The sequence below is a fragment of the Mobula birostris genome, chromosome 9 (assembly GCF_030028105.1).
Source record: "Mobula birostris isolate sMobBir1 chromosome 9, sMobBir1.hap1, whole genome shotgun sequence".
Classification (NCBI taxonomy): domain Eukaryota; kingdom Metazoa; phylum Chordata; class Chondrichthyes; order Myliobatiformes; family Myliobatidae; genus Mobula; species Mobula birostris.
Window position 1 is genome coordinate 134183046 of NC_092378.1, and position 22100 is coordinate 134205145.

The 22100-nt window shown below is 41.6% G+C and overlaps 1 pseudogene; it reads right to left on the bottom strand.

Annotated features, from left to right (window-relative positions):
• Window positions 1–1162: 1162 nt before the first annotated feature.
• The window catches only part of LOC140203095 (lysosomal dipeptide transporter MFSD1-like), a 51292-nt pseudogene continuing 30354 nt past the window's right edge, over window positions 1163–22100 (bottom strand).

The following is a 22100-nucleotide window of genomic DNA, read 5'->3' on the forward strand; positions in this document are numbered from 1 at the left end:
TATAATACAAATGTACTACTGCTTTTGTGTCGTATTGGTATGAAAATGTGAATAAATTACAGATAAAATATATTTAGGAAGCCCTTTGGAACACATCCCTATTTTCTCCATTTAAATAATTATTCACATTATGCGTCAACTTCGAGGAACGTATCTCCTGCATATAACGAGGATAGGGTGTATAGGCAGAGACTGAAGACTACAGCACCAGCAATAAGAACCAAGAAAGTATGGACAAGGGAGGCACAGGAGCGCCCACAGGACTGCTTTGAATCGGTTGACTGGACTGTATTCAGGGATTCATCGTCGAACCTGGATGAGTATGCTGCAGTTGTGACTGACTTCAAAACAACCTGTGTGGATGAGTGTGTCCCCTCAAAGACCTACTGTACATTTCCAAACCAAAAGCCGTGGATGAACCAGGAGGTATATTGTCTGCTGAAGGCTAGATCTGTGGCATTCAAGTCTGGTTACCCAGGTCTGTACCAGAGAACCGGGTATGATTTGCAGAGGGCAATTTCAAGAGTGAAGAGACAACTTCGAACGTGGTTGGAGGCAACATCGGATGAATGGCAACTCTGGAAGGGTCTGCAAGACATTACTTCCTACAAAGAGAAACCCAATAGCATGAATGGCAGTGATACTTCACTACCACATGAACTCAACACCTTTTATGCACGCTGCTTTGAAAGGGAGAATACAACTACAGCTGTGAAGATCCCTACTGCACCTGATGACTCTGTGATCTCCGTCTCAGAGGCCGATGTTAGGCTGTCTTTAAAGAGAGTGAACCCTCGCAAGGCAATGGAGTACCTGTTAAGGCTCTGAAAACCTGTGCCAACCAACTAGCGGGAGTACTCAAGGACATTTTCAGCCTCTCACTGCTATGGGTGGAAGGTCCCTCTTGCTTCAAAAAGGCAACAATTATACCAGTGCCTATAATGTGGGCTGCCTTAATGACTATCACCCAGTAGCACTCATATCGAAAGTGATGGAATTCTTTGAGAGGTTGGTCATGACTAGACTAAACTCCTGCCTCAGCAAGGACCTGGACCCATTGCAATTTGCCTATCACCTCATTAGGTTAATGGCAGACGCAATCTCAATGGCTCGCCACACGGCTGTAGACCATCTGGACAACACAAACACGTATGTCAGGATGTTGTTCATTGACTATAGCTCAGCATTTAATACCATCATTCCCACAATCATGATTGAGAAGTTGCAGAACCTGGGCCTCTGTAGCTCCCTCTGCATTTGGATCCTTGACTTCCTAACTGGAAGACCACAATCTGAGTAGATTGGTGATAACATATCCTCCTCACTGACGATCAACACTGGTGCACCTCAGGGGCGTGTGCTTAGCCCACTGCTCTACATTTGGTAACAATACAACCATTGTTGGTAGAATCTCAGCTGGTGATGAGAGAGCGTACAGGAGTGAGATAAGCCAACTAGCGGAGTGGTGCCGCAGCAACAACCTGGCACTCAATGTCAGTAAGATGAAAGAGCTGATTGTGGAGTTCAGGAAGGGTAAGACAAAGGAACACATACCAATCCTCATAGAAGGATCAGAAGTGGAGAGTGAGCAGGTTCCTGAAGTCCACTAGCAGCTCTTTCGTTCTATGATCAGCAAAAAAAATGTTGATTTTGAAATGACACTTGAAAATTGATTATACTGGGAGAATCACACTTCAATAAAAGAAAAGAAACCAGTTAATCTGGAGAATTGTCCATTTTCTCTCTCAGAGCAAAACAGCTAAATCATTCCTCAGTTGTCATTGTCTCTGTCTGTTAACAGAGGAGATGTCTCTGATGCTGCTTGGTTTTCTTCTTTTGTAGCTTCAAGCTGCTTGAGGGTTTTGTTCAATGTGTTACCCTGAAAGGAAAGATAGAAGGAAATATCAATGTTAACTGACAGCCGTTGATACAGGAAGACTTATGTGATCCAGGAGAGGGAACAGAGATTGTATTTCTATAAAACACCCCATACCGCCCCATATTGTAGATGTAAGACTGGCAGTACATATGCCAGCAACTGCCTTCTGGGAAATCACCTATGGACTTGCTACCAAAGAGTCGAAATCTCCAAGGTTATAGGTAAGAGTAGGTGTGAATTAAACACAACTGAAATCACTTCAATTATAGCGAATACTAAAAGTTATTGCAAAAGAAAAACAAGATGTGCTGCAATCATCGTGAGAAGTCATTCCTTGGTGATGCAGCGTGAGGTTTAAAAAGAACTCAGGCGCTTATAAGATTTTTCGGTGGGCTGTAATCATAACGATCTATTAGGCACTTGGCAGGGACCAATAAGGAAAAGTGAGTTGTAACAGGAGCGGCAATTGTGTGAGTGGACAGTGTTAAGAGTGATCAGGTTTGGGCAAGAGCAGATCATTTGGAAAACACAGGCAGAGGTTCTAAGTAAGTTGTCCGTAAGTTTCTTTTCTCTGCTAGTACATAGCTAATCCACTGAGAATGGGTCCAGAGTTAGTGGAATGTTCCTTGTGTGAGATGTGGGAAATTTGGGAGACCTCCATTCTCCATGATAATTATATTTGCACAAAGTGTACTGAGCTACAGCTCCTTGGAGTCTGTGTAAAGGAACTGGAGCTGCAGCTGGATGACCTTCAGCTCGTACAGGAAAATGAGGAGGTGATAGATAGGAGCTACAGGGAGGTAGTCACCCCTAAGTTGGAGGAGGCAGGTACCTGGGTAACTTGTCAAGACAGGGAAATGAAATGAGCAGCCAGTATTCACTGGAATTTACAAGAACAAGGGTGACCTAATTGAAATCTAACGAAAGCTGAAAGACCTCGATAGAGTGGATGTGGAGAGGATGTTTCCTATGGTAAGAGAGTTTAAGAGCAGAGGACTCAGCATCAGAATAGAGTGCCGTCCTTTTAGAACAGAGATGAGGAGGAATGTCCTTAGCCAGTGAGTGGCGACTCTGTAGAATTCTTTGTGGAGTAGACTCGATGGGCCAAATGGCCTATATCTGCTCCTCTATCTTATGGTCTGGCATTCTCAAATTCCTGGCATTCTGCTATTGTCTTCCATAGTGAAGACTAATATAAAAAATGTATTAGGTTCATCCGCCATTTCTTTGTCTCTCATTACTACCCCTCCAGCATCATTTTCTAGCAGTCCAATATCTACTTTTGTCTCTCTCTTACTCTTTATACATATTAAAATTTGTTTTTCATTGTCCTTTTATATTATTGGTAAGCTTACTTTTGCATTCCATCTTTACCTTCTTAATGACTTTTTAGTTGCCTTTTGTTGTTTTTTTAAAACTTCCCCAATCCTCTACCTTCCAACTACTTTTTGCACTATTATATGCCCTCTCCTTGGCTTTTATGTTGGATTTGTCTTCCCTGTTAGCCAGGTTGTGTCATTTGCCTTTAGAAAAATTCTTCCTCTCTGGGATGTATATATCATGTGCCTTTTGAATTGCTTCCAGAAATTCCAGCCATTGCTGCTCTGCCATCATCCTTGCCAGTGTTCTTTTCCAATCAATTCTGGCCAGCTCCTCTCTCATGCCTCTGTAATTCCCTTTACTCCACTGTAATACTGATACATCTGACTTTAGCTTCTACTTTTCAATATGGTGATTTCAATCATACTGTGATCATTTTACTCTAAAGATTCTTTTACCTTAAATTCTCTAATTATTTCAGATTTGTTGCACAACACTCAATCCAGAATAGCTGATCCCCCCTAGTGGGCTCAACCACAAGCCTCTCTAAAAAGCCATCTGGTTGGCATTCCAGAAATACCCCTTCCTGGATTCCTGCACCAACGTGATTTTCCTAATCTACTTGCATATTGAAATCCCCTATGACTATTGTAACATTGCCCTTTTGGCATGCATTTTCTATCTCCCATTGTAACATGTAGACCACAAACTTACCACTGTTTAGGGAGCCTGTATACAACTCCCATCAGGGTGTTTTAACCCTTGCAGTTCCTTAGCTGTATCCACAATGATTCACCACCTTCTGAATCTATGTCACCTCTCCAACGATATAATTTCATTTTTTCAAGACACACCTGACCCTCTCTGCCATCCTGTCTATCCTTTAAATGCAATGTGTATCCTTGGACATTAAGCTCCCAGTTATAATCTTCTTTCAGGTATGATTCAGTGACGCCTACGTCATACTTGCCAATCTGTAACTGTGCATCTGTCCATCTACCTTATTCCATAAACTGCTCACATTCAAATATAACACCTTTAGCCCTGTATTGAACATATGTGATTTTGTCTGCCTTTTACATTGCAACTCATCCTGCAGACTGCAATTTTGCCCTATCATCAACCTCTGCTTGTTAGGAGTCTCAATGCACATTGCCACTGTTTTTTAACCAAGTACCTCATCTTCAGTACTATCACTTTGGTTCCCATCCCCCTGCCAAATTAGTTTAAACCCACCTGAATAACTCCAGCCTTCCTGCCCACAAGGATATTAGACCCCTTTGGGTTCAGGTGTAACCCATCTCTTTTATACAGATCATACCTTCCTCAGAAGAGATCCCAGTGATCCATAAATCTGAAACCCTGCCCCCTGTACCAGTTCCTCAGCCACACATTCACCTGCCAAACCATTCTATTCTTACCCTCACTGGCACTTGGCACAATCTGCAATCCAGAGATTACTACCCTGAAGGTCCTGTTTCTCAGCTTTCTACCTAGCTCCCTAAAATCTCTCTTCAGGATCTCCTCACCTTTTCTACCCAAGTCATTGGTGCCAGTATGTACCAAGAGTTCTGGCTGCTCACCATCACTCTTGAGATTGCCATGGATACGATCCAAGACATCCCTGATCCTGGCACCTGGGAGGGAACAGATCATCCAGGTGTCTCTCTCATGCCCATAGAACTCCATCTCTATTCCTCTGACTATGGAATCTCCTATCAGCTCTGGAGTCCTCTTCACCTCTCTGCTCTTCTGAGCCACAGCACCAGACTCAGTGTCAGAGATCTGGTCCTTGCAGCTCCCCCAGTAGATCATCCCCCTCAATAGTATCTAAAGTTATATCCTCAGTACTGAGGGGAATGGCCTCGGAGGTGCTTTGCACTGGCTATGCATTTCCCCTCCTTCTCCTGACAGTCACCCAGTTACCGGTCTCCTACTATCTACCTCCCTGTAGCTCCAGTCTATCACCTACTCATTCTCCCGTATGAATCAAAGGTCATCAAGCTGCAGCTCCAGTTCCTTAATGCATTCTCTCATGAGCTGCAGCTACTGCACCTGGTGCAGTTGTGTTTACCTGGGAGAGTAGAGTTCTCCCAGACTTCCCACAACCTACACACAGTACAAAACACTGCCCTGGAGCCATTCTCAGTATACCATGCACTAATAGATGAGGAATGAACAAATGAAGGAGAGGAAGAGAAAAAGTAACTTACAAGTCAATCTGGCTCACCCAAGCCTGACCTCGCCTAAGGCTGATAAGCCAAAGCTATTCTAAAGGCAGGAACACTCACAAGAATGGCCACTCCACTTGCACTTGAATTATTCTTATTGGCCCTTCATAATTAATCCTTCTTCCTAATTGGTTGCACATCAACTCAGAGAAACTACCGTGAAACTCTGCCTTTAAAACCTCGATCGCCTTCCTAATGAAAAAGTAGCTCTTTTTACGCACCCCTGGTGTGGATTGTCCAACTCAGAAAACAGGCTCGAAGCTCTGCTTTTTAAATCTGGAACATGGACTTGACTGAAAGGTAGCTCATTTTACCAATGTCTCTTGCTGATTGGTCACTCCTAAAATCAGAAAAACTGCCACGAATCTCTGCCTTCAAAATCCCAATCACTTTCCTGATTAAAAATAAATTTTATTTACGCACCCCTGGTGTGGGTGGTTCAACTCACAGCATAAGTGAGTGTCAGGGGGCATATGTGAGTGTCATTGCTATTACTAAGGTTAAGATTCTTGGAAAGCTGAAAAGTCTGAAGGTAGATAAGTCACTTGGACCAGATGGACTACACCCCAGGTTTCTGAAAGATGCAGCTGAAGAGATTGTGGAGGCATTAGTAATGTTCCGACAAGAATCACTAGATTCTGGAATGGATCTTGAGTGTGACAGCATTACAAATTTCATTCCAAGGGAGGGAGGCAGAAGAAATGAAATTATACGCCAGTTAGCCCAACTTCAGTAGTGGAAATATGTTGGAGTCTATTATTAAGGATGATGTTTCAGGAACTTGAAGGCACATGACAAAATAGGCCAAAGTCAGCATGGCTTCCTTTGGGTGAAATCTTGCCTGACAAATCCTTTGGCATTCTTTGATGAAATGACAGTCAGGATAGAGAAAGGAGAGTCAGTGGATGTTGTTAATTTGGCTTTGCAGAAGGCTTTGGACAAGGTGCGACACATGAGGCTGCTGAACAAGATTGGAACCCATTATCTTACAGGACAGACACCAGCAAGGATAGAAGATGGTTGACTGGCAGGAGGCAAAGAGCCTGAATAATGGGAGCTTATTCTGGTTGACTGCCAGTGACTTGTGGTGTGCCACAGAGGTCTGTGTTGGGACTGCTTCTTTTCACATTGTATGTCAATGATTTGGTTGAAGGAATTGATGGCTTTGTGGCCAATTTTACAGACAATGCAAAGATAGTTGGAGGGGCTGGTAGTGTTGAGGAAGCAGGGAGGCAGGCTGCAGCCCCATTCTGAGGACTGAAATATGAACAGAACCATACAATTCCCCTCCCAAGGCATGAACCAAATTAGTGTAGTGTGGGTTACCATGTAACAGCTTGCCCCATGACTATCTGGTGCATCATTTAATAAATAATGCGATTGAGCGCATCCTATGTTGGTGCCGGAATGTGAGTTGACACTTGTGAGCCGCCCCCAGATACCGTAAGGTGTGTTGGTTGTTAACGCAATGGATGCATTTTACTGACTGTTTTGAGGTATATGTGATAAATGAATAAATATGAATCCATATCAGAAGCTGAATATTTCTCCCCATTTAAGTCTTTGCCTTAAAGTGAGACCCTTACCTGTCTTGTGTCCACTACATTGAGAATGATGGAAGTGATGAAACAGCAGATGGTGTTGGCCAGCATGAAGATCATCATCCACTGCCAGCGCCACACTGGGATCTTTGGATCACTGCAGGTCAAACACCGAGTGTTACTTGTGGAGAACGGAGCAAAGGAAAAACTGTTCCCCTAATACTTTGAAAATGCATGTGGTGAAAGAGACAGTAATCAGCATTCAGGGTGACTGGACAACATGTCAAAACATTTATCTTCATTTCAGAAAAACCTGGTCATGGACTCAACAAAATCATTTTCCTGAATTCCATACTGATTTTCCTATTTGGAAATAAGAAAACATTTTTAAAATGTTAAAAAATGAAACTTTCAGCCTTCTTTATTTTCCACCCTCACTGTTCCCCAACAGAAGACCACAGCTCTGTACTATGTTCTCTCTTTGACTTATAATCTTCAAACCCCCATATCGATCCCTCACTTTCCAGATCCTCACACTTGCATATTCTCTCATTCTACCCACTAAGACCCAGAATGGGCCATTTCCAGAGATCCTTCTGACATCTCACTCAGTCAGAGATCTCTATCCAATTGGCAGTCCTTTAGCCTGCAAAACCTTGGGGAAATTGGACCGTAAAAATGAATATCACCTACTGATTCACAGCTCAGGAAAATGAACTGCCACTGTTGGCTTCATAAATCAAAGGGCTTTACCTGCCCCTCTATTAATGCAGATGAGATCAAAAGGTTGGCAGTTCCGTAATCCAAATCTGTAGAACAGTCAATCTAATCTTTTATTCTGCTTCAGAATAAGTTTTTGTTTCTTTGTTTTAGGTGATAGAAGAATGGAGGATATATAGAAGGGAAGGGTTAGATTCATCTCAGAGTAGGTTAAATACCGACAACATCATGGGGTGAAGGGCTTGTACTGTGCTGTACTGTTATGTGTTCTAATACAATCCTCAGGTAAGATTGATTAAAAATAAATCAGTATATGATGGCAGAAATGGAAATGACTACTTAAAGCATTTCACATGCCCTTTTGGTAAACATCTTGGAGATGGGTCTTATGTTTAAAAACTGTTTGGCGGAATACTTCACTAACATTGCTGGCTCCTGAAACAGGTGAAGGAAACATTGAAGGAATGTGGAAGACATTCAAATTAGTTTGCCAAAACTATCCTGCGGCAATGAAATTAGAGTAGGCAATAGGATAAGACCATCAAACTTAATGCAAAAGGGCAGAAGTTTGTGAAATTTATTCTAATTGGTCAGATAGGGTTAAAGAGTGGATATATACAAGTACTGCCAACTGCATAAAAACATCGTCTTCAAGAGGCATGCATTTAACAAGATAAGGCAGGAAGTGAGTAAATCATGTTACTAGTGTAGAACTCGGTGGTGAAAACTCTCCAAATTATATTAATCGCCTGCAATTGCAACAGAAGAAGTAATCAGAAATACAGGCTTGTATGGAATAGGACATTCGAAGAAGTCAGAAAGATTGTTACAGAAACATAATGTGCCCTTGGAGAAAACAGATGAGATTTCTCATGTAAGAGAGAGTATGCAGTTCAACTTAAAAGTAATTAATCAATAAACAGAACAGAATTCCTGTAAGATAAACCCATGAAAAGTTTTAAAGATGACAAAATCTTTCACCTAAGCAAAAATAAACCATGAGGGTACAAGAGTGGCAGGAATCACAAGTTGCACAGGAGAGAATTATGTTCACCTCAGTAAATCATGTAACAAGTGCAGAGAGAAGAAACATTTTGCAAAGAAATACCACAGAAAAAAAAAACACTTGCACACAGACAACCAGAGCAGTTGATAAGGAACCAGAAACAATTCATTTTCTTGTCAGTGTTGTCAATGCTTTTGGATGGTGAAAGATGTCTTACACTTAGTGTTAGCAAATTGTAATGATCATCAAAAACATTGGACTCAGGCATGGTGCCAGAGGAGTGGAAAATTGCAAATGTCATTCCATTCTTTTAGAAACAAGGCAGACAGCAGAAAGGAAATTATAGACCAGTTAGCCTGACTTCCGTGGTTGGGAAGATGTTAGAGTCAATTGTTAAGGATAAGGTTATGGAGTACTTGGTGACACAGGACAAGATAGGACAAAGTCAGCATGGTTTCCGTAAGGAAAAATCTTGCCTGAAGAACCTGTTGGAATGCTTTGAGGAGATTACAAGTAGGATTGTAAAGGGGATGCAGTGGAGGTTGTATATTTGGACCTTCAGAAGGCCTTTGAAAAGGTGCCACACATGAGGATAGAGAAAGACAAATCACAGGATATTACTTATGTTCAGTATTCATTGCTCAGATGACTCAAGTACATAAACAAGAAAAAATCTGCAGAAGCTGGAAATCCAAAGCAACACACACAAATGCTGGAGGAACTCAGCAGGTCAGGCAACATCTATGGAAAAGAGCAAATAGTCGATGTTTTGGGTTGAGACCCTTCATCAGGACTGGAAAAAAAGATGAGACGTCAGAATAGGAAGGTGTAGGGAGGGGAGGAAGAAGTCCAAGGTAATAGGTGATTGGTGAAATTGGGAGATGGGGAGCGGTGAAATACAGGGCTGGGACATTGATTGGTAAAAGAAATAAAGGCCTGGAGAAGGGCGAGTCTGATAGGAGAGGACAGAAGGTCATGGAAGAAAGGGAAGGGGGAGGAGCAGCAGAGGGAGGTGATGGGCAGGTAGGGAGATAAGATGAAAGAGGGAAATGGGAATGGGGAATGGTAAAGAAAAGGGGGAGCTATTATTGGAAGTTTAAAATATTAATGTTCATGCTATCAGGTTGGAGGCTACCCAGATGGAATATAAGGTTTTGCTCCTCCAACTTGAGCGTGGCCTCTTCGCAGCAGCATAGGAGGCCATGGACTCAGATTGATACCATAGTTGAACAACTCAAATGCTATTCACTATCAAAGCACTAGTTTGAGGAATCATTCATGTTCAGGACATGGGAAAGTGAACAGGACACATGGAAAAGAGGTCCACCACAAAGATCCAGTTAATGTTAAGTTTAGGGACCTGAAGGTTTTCTGACTCAAACAGTTATAGTTCGCATTCTGTCACAGCTATCGTTTTCAATTTAGTCTTCCTATCAGAAAACTACATCTAAGTGTATCAAGCAATCTGGGTCTATATTGAATATGCAGCATTTTCACTGTCATCATGCAGTGTGGAACCTGTATCTCTCAGTTCTGAACAGCATTGTTAGTGGATCTAGTAAGATGGCAGAAATAAAACAACATTAAATAATACATCAAATAATGCAAAATAAAAAGGAGTTAAGTACACGGAATTCAGATTATTAAACTTTAAATATAAGCGACCAGTATAGAATGAAAAAGCTTACCTGAATTTGGTTCCAAGTATCTGTCCAACAATCAAGTTGCAAAGACCAACACCAATCATTTGCACTGATGTAGCGATTCCTAAAGCCATTCCAAGGTTTGCCAAAGGAACCACTAAAATGATGGAGGGCCACAGACTTGCCTGTGGAAATAATCAGAATTTACTGATAAAAATAGCAATTAAGTACCTAAAATCAGAAAATGACTGCAAAGATATTATCACAATATGCTCTTGCTGGGTTGACAATGAATTCGCTGCATAAACTACTACAATATATTTAAAGTGTATTTTAAATACATTTGTAATTTGTAATGATGAATGCTTTGGTGGATTGGTATTGGTACTGGATTAGTATATTATTCTCACATGTAGCTGATAAGGTGTTCTGCATACTGTTTACACAGGTCAAATCATTACACAGTGCATTGAGCTAGAATAAGATAAAATATTAACAATGCAGAATAAAGTGTAAAAGTTACTGAGAAACTGCAGCGTGGGTAAATAATAAAGTGCACAATTATAATGAGGTAGATTGTGAGTCCAAGAGTCTATCCTGTCATACAAGAGGTCTGTTCAACAGTCTGATAACAGTCAGGTAGAACCTGTCCTTGAGCCCATGGTATGAGCTTTCAGGCTTTTGGATCTTCTGTCTGATGGGAGAAGGGAGAAAAGAATGTCTGGAGTGGGTGTGTAGATAGTGACAGAATTTAATGAGAGCTACTTGTCAGTGGAGAGAAAATAAAAATAACATCTTACAGCAGCAAATGAATAGGTGACTCCCAGCCATATCATTGAAACCAATGGTGGTACAAAGGTGAATGCCAAAAGTGCGAAAACAGGGACTGTCAACACAGCACACAGCGAGACAAATATTCCTCTTAATCCTATGTAATCCTGAAAAAGATTTTTTAAACATTTAATTGATTACTTTGTACATGAATATATAACATTAGAACAGTTGGGAGAAGTGCTCATTGTTGGTGAGTGGGAGGGTGTGAAGCCTAGTTCAGGCAGTATAGCAAACCACACAAATAATTACTTAAAATCCTTACTTCTTTTTAGTTATAGACTGGTAAACTAATCTCCCTTAACATGTTTTGTATCCTGTCTTAGTTTTTAGTGTTTACCATAGTACATATTTAATATATTTGTTGATGTTTCTTCTTTCTTACGCTGGAAACACGTCTCATAGAGTCTGTGGCTGTCACATGGCCAGATCTGGAATATGTCATGGCTATAGGTTAGAGTTCTCCAAGTCTGCTACTTTGGGCTTGTTTCAGTGAAGAAATGTGAGGGAGGGTCATACCAGAGAGAACATCAAAGATAGGGGAAGGACATTAGGTTGGAAGCTGTCAAGCTGCACTGGTGGAAAATGGAAGGCAATAATCAAAGGAACAAAAGATAAAGTTAACCGTACACACGAGTGTGAAGCCAGTAGTTTCATGGGCCTGAACTGAGATAATGCCCATTCTATTTTAAATATGGTATGGTATTAACAAGATAGCGAAGAAAGTCTGTTCTCTATAAGTAAACAATGATTATAGTTGATTAAATGTGATAAGCAATGATAATAGATGATTAAATATGTAAACCAAATGTGTATTGCTCAGCAAATAATCACAAAATTATTTGATGGTATGGGAACAGGAAATATTGTTAGAGGGACAAAGGATGTAACTTGGATTCTTCTGCTATCTGTTTGCTTCATACTTCATACTGAAACCCACACTTTAAAGTTCAGCCTGAGCTCAATAAATTTACTGTCCATGAAAAGGATGTCTGACGTTCCTGCTGATCACAACCTACCTTGCAGTTAGAATAGGAGTTCCCAACCTGGGGTCCATGGACTCTTTGCTCAATGGTATTGGTCTATGGCATAAAAATGGTTGGGAACTCCCGAGTTAGAACAAAGCAGATGATACTCACAAACAGCATTCCGGCAATGGGTAGTAGAGGCATCGAGGTATCGAACACAGCACCAGCGATATAGGAGGCTTCCTGAAGACTGTACGTAGAATACTTATCCTGAGTGAACTTGCTGAAAAATAAATGCCAAGATATAAGAGATATAATTCAAGTAGTCACCCATATCTAGTTTTCTCATCGCATGAATAATCCTGGAGACTGTTGCAAAGAATTAATCACAGATTCAAAATTGCAGCACTATGCGATGAGGACTACCATATAAAAGAAAAGTGTCAACTATGAGTGAAAAATCACAGCTTTCCTATTGTAGAGAATCTCGATTTTTAAAAATAAAGACAGATACAGTAGGTGTGAGAAATAAAGAGAAACTTGCAATGATTCTTTTTCAATTAAATAGTAAGATCAGACCATTTGGAAGATGGTATAAACACTTCAGATATTTAATACTTAGAACTCTACTCACGTGGCATCAGCAATAAATGGGAAGAATCCATTATAGAAGAACATGATGGTAAGAACCAGAAGCCAGTAGTGGAGAGAGAAATGACAAATATCCTTTAGCCTCTGGGGAGAAAGAACAAAAAGGTCAGACAAGACCCTGAGGGGGAGCTGTAGTTAGACCCCACTCAGGCTAAATAATGTACATGGATCTTCTGGTACACAGCTTCCAATGGTCTACTTTGAGGACCAATGATTACTCACCAAAATTGTTGATTACTAAAGATATTTGTTCCATATACAAAAGAAATATTTTTTCCAAAGTTAAATCCCAAGCCAGTGAATCTACCCACCACTTTTTGGGATTCCTGCAGGAGGACAACGTCAAGTCCCAGCTGCTTTGTACCAGTTCTATCCAGCATGCCAACGATGATGGCTGAGATAAAGCCAAGAACACACAGCAAGGTTCCTGAGAAAATGACAACAAGATAGCCACATTACTGACAAAAATACACCACAACAGATGGAAATCTGAGGTGGTCCCACAAGTGGCAGCCAGGTCTGCTGCATCCTCTTGCAATTGCACTCAGTGACTACTTTACAAGGTTCACCTGTACATCTGCTCATTAATACAAACATCTAATCAGCAAACTGTGTGGCAGCAACTCAATGCTCAAATGCACGCGCATACGTGTCTAAGAGGTTCCGTTGTTGGATGTGTGATGAAGGACACTCATGGATGTCGGGTCAGCAAGTATTGTAGATGAGGCCTGGTGAGGCTGAGGGCTGGTAGCCCACAGGTCATCTAGTTCCCAGAGTGAATGGGTCCTGGGATTGCATTTCCATGCTTGCAGGAGACACAAGAGCTGCTGCCCCACTAGATACATGATTTGGCAACCAGGCCTGGAGCTCAGGGTCCTGTCATTGGCAAATCCTGAGATCAATATGAAAGATTGAAGCTTAAAGGTCGATTGGAAGTCTAGGAGTTGAAACCTGATGGCCGATGCCCTGGATCTCCAAGTTTTGAATCTACTGGGGAATGAGAACCCCTTGTCCACGAATCTGCCTGAGGACCAGCAGCCTGTTCTGGGGTTGGAGAACTGTCTGTGTGGGTGTGTAGGAGGACAGAAAGGGCCTTAGAACCATAGAACCATAGAAACTACAGCACAGAAACAGGCCCTTTGGCCCTTCTTGGCTGTGCCGAACCATTTTCTGCCTAGTCCCACTGACCTGCACACGGACCATATCCCTCCATACACCTCCCATCCATGTATCTGTCCAATTTATTCTTAAATGTTAAAAAAGAACCCGCATTTACCACCTCGTCTGGCAGCTCATTCCATACTCCCACCACTCTCTGTGTGAAGAAGCCACCCCCCAATGTTCCCTTTAAACTTTTCCCCCCTCACCCTTAACCCATGTCCTCTGGTTTTTTTCTCCCCTTGCCTCAGTGGAAAAAGCCTGCTTGCATTCACTCTATCTATACCCATCATAATTTTATATACCTCTATCAAATCTCCCCTCATTCTTCTACGCTCCAGGGAATAAAGTCCTAACCTATTCAACCTTTCTCTGTAACTGAGTTTCTCAAGTCCTGGCAACATCCTTGTAAACCTTCTCTGCACTCTTTCAACCTTATTTATATTCTTCCTGTAATTTGGTGACCAAAACTGAACACAATACTCCAGATTCGGCCTCACCAATGCCTTATACAACTTCATCATAACATTCCAGCTCTTATACTCAATACTTCGATTAATAAAGGTCAATATACCAAAAGCTCTCTTTACGACCCTATCTACCTGTGACGACACTTTTAGGGAATTTTGTATCTGTATTCCCAGATCCCTCTGTTCCACTGCACTCCTCAGTGCCTTACCATTAACCCTGTATGTTCTACGTTGGTTTGTCCTTCCAACGTGCAATACCTCACACTTGTCAGTATTAAACTCCATCTGCCCATTTTTCAGCCCATTTTTCCAGCTGGTCCAAGTCCCTCTGCAGGCTCTGAAAACCTTCCTCACTGTCTACTACACCTCCAATCTTTGTATCAACAGCAAACTTGCTGATCCAATTTACCACATTATCATCCAGATCATTGATATAGATGACAAATAACAATGGACCCAGCACTGATCCCTGTGGCACACCACTAGTCACAGGCCTCCACTCAGAGAAGCAATTCTCTACCACCACTCTCTGGCTTCTTCCGTCGAGCCAATGTCTAATCCAATTTACCACCTCTCCATGTATACCTAGCGACAGAATTTTCCTAACTAACCTCCCATGCGGGACCTTGTCAAAGGCCTTACTGAAGTCCATGTAGACAATATCCACTGCCTTCCCTTCATCCCTTTCCTGGTAACCTCCTCGAAAAACTCCAACAGATTGGTCAAACATGACCTACCATGCACAAAGCCATGTTGACTCTCCCTAATAAGCCCCTGTCTATCCAAATGCTTGTAGATTCTGTCTCTTAGTACTCCCTCCAATAACTTACCTACTACTGACGTTAAACTCACTGGTCTATAATTTCCTGGATTACTTTTCGATCCTTTTTTAAACAACGGAACAACATGAGCCACTCTCCAATCCTCCGGCACTTCACCCGTAGACAGCGACATTTTAAATATTTCTGCCAGGGCCCCCGCAATTTCAACACTAGTCTCCTTCAAGGTCCGAGGGAACACTCTGTCAAGTCCCGGGGATTTATCCACTTTAATTTTCCTCAAGACAGCAAGCACATCCTCCTTTTCAATCTGTACAGTTTCTATGGTCTCACTACTTGATTCCCTCAACTCCATAGATTTCATGCCAGCTTCCTTAGTAAATACAGACACAAAAAACCTATTTAAGATCTCCCCCATTTCCTTTGGTTCCGCACAAAGCCGACCACTCTGATCTTCAAGAGGACCAATTTTATCCCTTACAATCCTTTTGCTCTTAATATACTTGTAAAAGCTCTTTGGATTATCCTTCACTTTGACTGCCAAGGCAACCTCATGTCTTCTTTTAGCCCTCTTGATTTCTTTCTTAAGTATTTTCTTGCACTTATTATACTCCTCAAGCACCTGATTTACCCCCTGTTTCCTATACATTTCATACAACTCCTTCTTCTTCTTTATCAGAGTTGCAATATCCCTTGAGAACCAAGGTTCCTTATTCCTATTCAATTTGCCTTTAATCCTGACAGGAACATACAAATTCTGCACTCTCAAAATTTCCCCTTTGAAGGCTTCCCACCTACCAATCACATCTTTGCCAGAGAACAACCTGTCCCAATCCACACTTTTTAGATCCTTTCTCATTTCTTCAAATTTGGCCTTCTTCCAGTTCAGAACCTCAACCCTAGGACCAGATTTATCCTTGTCCATGATCAAATTGAAACTAATGGTGTTATGATCACTGGAACCAAAGTGCTCCCCTACACAGACTTCTGTCACTTGCCCTAATTCGTTTCCTAACAGGAGATCCAATATTGCATCCCCTCTAGTCGGTCCCTCTATATATTGATTTAGAAAACTTCCCTGAACACATTTTACAAACTCTAAGCCATCTAGACCTCTAACAGTATGGGAGTCCCAATCAATGTATGGAAAATTAAAATCCCCTACCACCACAACTTTATGTTTCCTGCAGTTGCCTGCTATCTCTCCGCAGATTTGCTCTTCCAAGTCTCGTTGACTATTGGGTGGTCTGTAATACAATCCCACTAATGTGGCCATACCTTTCCTGTTTCTCAGCTCCACCCATAAGGACTCAGTAGACAAGCCCTCTAATCTGTCCTGCCTGAGCACTGCTGTAATATTTTCCCTAACAAGCAATGCTACTCCCCCACCTTTCATTCCTCTGCCTCGACCACATCTGAAACATCGGAACCCTGGAATATTAAGCTGCCAGTCCTGCCCCTCCTGTAGCCAAGTTTCACTAATTGCTACAACATCATAATTCCACATGTCAATCCACGCCCTCAACTCATCCGCCTTCCCCGCAATCCTCCTAGCATTGAAATATATACACCTCAGAAGATTTTTACCACCACTCACAACCTTTCTATCAGCGGATTTGCTTAAACTTTCAACATCATTTATTTTCACCCCAGCCACACTGTCAGCTCTGGCACTCTGGTTCCCTTGTTTTACCATTGTTTTGTTATTGTTGCCTTCTGTGTTGTTTTGCTGAATATCGTGCTGGTTGTTAAAGAAAATGACACACTTCATTTTATGTTTCAATTTAGATGATATGAAAAAGTGAATCTGACCCACGGACCTTATTCTAAAATCACATGGTGATCTAACTGGGAATTCTTTTAGCACTAGGAGATTCAAGAAAATCAAACATCAAAGCTAATCAGGAGAAATACACATTTATAACACTGTCACACTACGCTTTCCAGGAAGCGAAAGTAATGTATTTATTTATTGCAGAGTAGGCCCTTCTAACTTCCAGCCCTTCTAACTTCCAGCCCTGCAGATTGCTGAGCAGCGTGGAGGATTAAATCCCTCAATTTAATCCTAGTTTAGTCATGAGACAATTTATGTCTTATTAGCCTACAAAATGGTACAGCTTTGGACTGTGGGAGGAAATCCATGCAGTCACAGCGAGAATGTGGAAACTCCTGATAGGCAGCAGTGGGAATTGAACCTGTGTCACCTGTACTATAGAGTGTTATACGCTACCATGCCATAGTGGCTGTGACAGGGGAGTGTTGAGAGAGTTGGGAAAGACTTTGCCAGGCTTCATTGTCCACAGTATCTGGATGGCTGGGATCAGTAGACAGACAGTTCGTAGCACCTTTCCCCCGATCAAGAGCTGCTGAGGCAGGGTGTGGGAGACAGGGAATGGAGAGAACAAAGTAAAATTAGGGACAGGAATGATCTTGGCACTTTCTTCCCTCTGTTACAGTGGAAAGCACTGCAAATAGCACCAAGCTATGACTTATAATCTATTGACATCACTGACAAGATCAGTAATTATTGTCAATTTCAGTTACCTTTGACATGGTGGTGTCGATATACCTTCCGGAATCACTGCAACTCATGTGATTATAGGTATTACCTGTGGTTCAGAGGGCTATTAGCAGTCAACCACATTGCATTGTAGTCTGAGGACACACATCGACCAGACCAGTTAAGTAGTTGCTGAGGGACATCAGTGACTCAGTGGGGTTTTACTTCAACATGATGACTTAATTCTCTCCTTGACATTTTATTCCAAATAGCTTGAAATAAAGTAATTCAAATAAAATGGTAAAGCTTGGTATGTTGAGATTTTGGCCAGGTGGATTCAGAATTGGCTTGCCTGCAGAAGGTCGTGGTGGAGGGAGTACATTCAGATTGGAGGGTTGTGACTAGTGGTGTCCCACAAGGATCTGTTCTGGGACCTCTATTTTACATGATTTTTATTAACGATCTGGATGTGGGGGTAGAAGGGTGGGTTGGCAAGTTTGCGAATGACCAAAGGTTGGTGGTGTTGTAGATAGTGTAGAGGATTGTCGAAGATTGCAGAAAGACATTGATAGGATGCAGAAGTGGACTGAGAAGTGGCAGATGGAGTTCAACCTGGAGAAATGTGAGGTGATACGCTTTGGAAGGACAAACTCCAAGACAGAGTACAAAGTAAATGGCAGGATACTTGGTAGTGTGGAGGAGCAGAGGGATCTCGGGGTACATGTCCACAGATCCCAGAAAGTTGCCTCACAGGTAGAGGGGAAGTTAAGAAAGCTTATGGGGTGTTAGCTTTCATAAATCGAGGGATAGAGTTTAAGAGGCATGAGGTAATGATGGAGCTTTATAAAACTCTGGTTAGGCCTCACTTGGAGTACTGTGTCCAGTTCTGGTCGCCTCACTATAGGAAGGATGTGGAAGCACTGGAAAGGGTACAGAGGAGATTTACCAGGATGCTGCCTGGTTTAGAGAGTATGCATTATGATCAGAGATTAAGGGAGCTAGGGCTTTACTCTTTGGAGAGAAGGAGGATGAGAAGAGACATGATAGAGGTATAAAAGATATTAAGAGGAATAGATAGAGTGGATAGCCAGCGCCTCTTCCCCAGGGCACCACTGCTCAATACAAGAGGACATGGCTTTAAGGTCAAGGGTGGGAAGTTCAAGGGGGATATTAGAGGAAGGTTTTTTACTCACAGAGTGGTTGGTGCATGGAATGCACTGCCTGAGTCAGTGGTGGAAGCTGATACACTATTGAAGTTTAAGAGACTACTAGACAGGTATATGGAGGAATTTAATTTGGGGGGTTATATGGGAGGCAGGGTTTGAGGGTCGGCACAACATTGTGGGCTGAAGGGCCTGTAATGTACTGTACTATTCTATGTTCTATGTTAAATTAAATTCTTTGCAACAGTTGTCCAGAAGACGCAAGTTTCAAGTCATCATGTTTACAAACCGTTGAAAATTGTGGCATTAATTCAATTCACTTACTAGTTATGTCAGAATAAGAATTTTTTTTTGGCGTGTGCCTGCGTGCGTGTGAGTCTGTGCGTGTGCATCTGCATGTGCGTGTGTGTCCGTGTGTGCGTCCGTGATGATGTCTTTTTTATGGCTTTTACAAGGTACAGAGTGAGAGAGAGAGACTGTGTGGCACGCCACTCCTCACACAGACATTTTCGCAGTATTTTCCCTTTATTTTACGAGGTCGAGTTGCAATCTCAACACTCAACCCAGCACGGATTGAAAACGTACTTGGGGGCGGACCCGACTGGTTTCAAACCTGGGAACCTCCGCTCCCGGGTCCGGCGCCAATGTCGTTGCACCACCAGCCAGCCCGTCAGAATAAGATTTATACCAACATCCATTTATCAGAAAATGATTCACAACAAAGTTCAAGCATTATCTGGAAAATTCAATTTGGTTGAAGCTAATTATGAGAATAACAAATTGCATTCATGTAGTGTCTGTAACCAGTATTTAGTAATCTGATTTAATGTGGTGATAGGAGAGCACAAGACTGATTTCACTCCCTTTGTACAATTTTCAAGTCCATCATATTCATCCGTACCTGCCCAAAGAGTCCACTGCAGCCCAAAATGTGCTTCAAAAGGTGGGGTGAATAAAAAGTTGAAGACACTGCCAAGACGGGAGAAGGCCACACTCAGCCCAAAGGCCAATGACAACTCCTTATCTCTGAACCAGAAAGCGATAATACGGTCCTGAACAACTGAAAGAGTGGAAAAGAAGAGAATGTGAGTGAGAAAAGGCACTGTTCAATTTAGAGCTAAGGGGTAAAAATAGATCTATTAGATCTGGCAGAGTTAGCAAAAGAATACCATTTTAAACATTTAGTCTATGGATAGGAAATGAAGCTTTGGCCAGAAAAGCCCTTATCTATTTTCTTAGAAGTCTGGTCATCTGGATTTTATGAACTTCTTCCGAGCTCTGGAACTCCAGCCATTTGCTGAAGGACAATTAAAGACAGGCAGTAAACCCTGGCCTTACCAGAAATGCTAATGCCCACTAAAATGTATGAGACAACATGTATCAAAGGGTACTTAACATATATCTAAAGGTCTGTCTTCATAGATACAAACACCAATCATTGAAGACTGGTAAAATCCCGAAAGACTGGAGATGGGCAAACGTTGTCCCAGTATATGAAGGGTGACCCTGGTAACTATAGACCAGTAAGCTTAATGTGTACTGTAAGTAAGACGAGGGAAACAATAACAAAGAATGAGTTGGAAAAGCAGCTAATAAGAACAGACATGTAAGCAGAAAGCCAGCATGGGTTCAGAGAGGGGAAATCATGTTTTATTAATATGTTGGATTTCTCTGAAGAGGCAACTAAAATTTATTACAACAATAGAGCAGGTGATATAATTCATGGACTTTCAAGGCTTTTGACAAGGTACCCCAAATTACAGGAGGTAGGGATTCAGAGTAAGGTGTGTGAATGGGTGCAGAATTGGCTCAAAAACAGAAAATAACAAGTAATAGTGAGCTGATCTTTTTCCACACCTAGATGTTGTTAAAACTGGGGTACTGCAGGGAGCAGTTTTGGGGCCACTGCCACTTTTTATTTACATTAATGATTTGGATAAGCACGTAACAATTAAACTGGTAAAGTTTGCAGATGACAGAAAATTAGGGGGAGTGACTGATAATATTCAAGCAACAGAATCAATACAGTTAGATCTAAACAAAATCCAGATGTGGGCAGATAAATGGCAGACGAAATTTAATGTAAGTAAATGTAAGGTGTTACATATAGGAAGCAGAAATATTAGATATAAATATACAGTGGGGGGGGGTCTTGAGTTAGAAAGTGCACTGAATGAGAAGGATTTGGGCGTCCTGGTGGACTCATCACTATCAACATCTTGACAATGTACAGAAGTGATTAGGAAGGCTAATAGGATGTTGGGCTATATTTATCAGTTGAGTTCAAGTCAAGAGACATTCTCCTTAAACTGCCTAAGGCACTTGAGAGGCCACACCTTGAATAATGTGTACAATTTTGCTCTCCATATTGATATGAAGGCACTGGAGAGAATCCAGAGAAGGGCAACTAGACTCATTCCAGGTCTGCAGCATAAGAGCTATGAAGATAGATTGAAAGAATTACATCTTTTTAGCCTAAGTCGACATAAAATGAGAGGAAACATCATAGAAGTATTCAAAATCATTAAGGGTATAAGTGAAATGGATGACAGTTGCTACTTCAAAATTAATCCATTATCAAGGACACAAGGCCATAGGTGAAGACTGGTTAATGGAGATTTCAGACTAACATCAGGAAGCATTTCTTTACACAGTAAGTTGTAGACACATGGAACAAACTACCTAGTTGTGTAGTTGAGAGTAGTACCTTAGAGACTCTCAAATCTAAACTCAATAGTTAGTTCAACACACCATGTGACTAGGAATTTGGCAAGATTTGTTGGGCCAAATAGCCTGTTTTTGTCAAAAACTTTCAAATGTTCTAAACTTTATAATATTCTTGGATAACTACAAATATCCAAGCTGTAACTTTTTTTTCAAAAACTGATGTCAGATTATCATCCAGTCCTTTATGAAGGAAGGGTAAAAATCAACTCAAAAGAAAGTAATTAAGATGCTGGACTGAATGAGTGAATAATTTTAACTCTTCAGAAAATCTGTACTAAGCTACTGACCATTCCTTGCCAGTCTGTTAACAACAGATTGAAACTGGTACTTACGATAGAATGACCCACTGCTTGAGCCAACGAGAAATTGGCCAATGATCATCAATGGCAGTAGGTAACTGGTGCCTTTGAAATGGGATCCCAAAGCAAAGATAGCCGAGCCCAGCATAATAATAAAGTAGGACAAGATGACACCAACTACAGGGGAAAACAAATAAAACTGTTTCAACAAAAG